Genomic DNA, 1,245 nt, shown 5'->3' with positions numbered 1-1,245 from the left:
AAACTGACATTCTGCTGCTGTTAATATTTGTAATGTTCGTTCTTCATGAAAATAAAGCTCTATAAATACCGTATGGCAATATGGTGAATATGAAACTTGTGCCCAATTGCTATTATTGTGTGCGTGCCAATGATGGGCACCCTAACGCCATGCATGTGTCTTCAATCAGTTTCTTAACATTTCTATTTGTTACTTGATTTAACCCTAGCACCCACTGAAATCCTTTTTTGCCCCGTTAAATAAGAATGGGTAGGGAAATCAGAGAAATCGGAAACGATGTTTATAAACTAGTTCTAGAAGGCAAACTTTTTTTTTTAAAAACACATGTTGGAACTATTAATACGGGATATTTGTAACTGAAAACTAGGAAAAATAAACTTTCCCTATATTCCAAAGGTAATCACATTGAAAACGATCGTTGGGAAATGTTTCTAAAATATGCGATGCAGCTCAAAGAGTAATAAAAAGTAAAAAGAGAGAGAAAAAAATATATATACTAACACCTAATAAAGCAATGGCAATTTATTACACATATGAAGATAAATAGTTACTCTAGAAAGAATGGGACTTCCATTGGTGATGGTTTGGGAGTTAACACTTGAAGACTTTGACATCATCAATCAAGACTTCGCTATGAATGAATAAACCTAAATACTAATAATGTACACTAGAAACCCAAAAGACTTATCCTGATCATTTTTGTTTATTTCTGAAGTGGTTTCGTGAAATACTAATTTCCTGAAAAGAAGAAAAGGCTCCGTTATTTTAAAAAGGCCTTTATTACATATCCTCTATAACTTTTTGCTTTTGTTTTTCTTCTTCTTCCAAGTACATGTGACTAAAATGTTTTTTTTTTTCCTTTGAGTTTAAATATCGGACCTATTTACTTGGCACAATCTGGTTCAGCCGTTATGGGCCAAAATCTAGTCACAGCAGTTTTCAGAAAAAAAAAAAAGGATGCGATATTTAAAATTATATTTTTCGTCTAATCCAAAATACACATATTTTGCGTGTGAGAGGGAGGAGCAGAAAATCTTGAAGAAATTAGTCTTCAATGGATTTTTTCCCCTTTTTCCTTAATTCAAAAGCCTGATATCAATTTTCCCAAATTTCTGATGTAACCTGCTGTTGGTAGATGAAAGTCCATGCATGTGCACCTTAACCCCTAACTTTTTTGAAATACTGCTGGATCCCAGGTACAGCAATAAGTGAACATTTTTTTTTCAACGTAGAACATTTATACTG

This window comes from Penaeus monodon, chromosome 30 (genome assembly GCF_015228065.2).
Source record: "Penaeus monodon isolate SGIC_2016 chromosome 30, NSTDA_Pmon_1, whole genome shotgun sequence".
In the NCBI taxonomy this organism is placed as follows: Eukaryota; Metazoa; Arthropoda; class Malacostraca; order Decapoda; family Penaeidae; genus Penaeus; species Penaeus monodon.
This window is presented reverse-complemented; position numbering follows the sequence as displayed.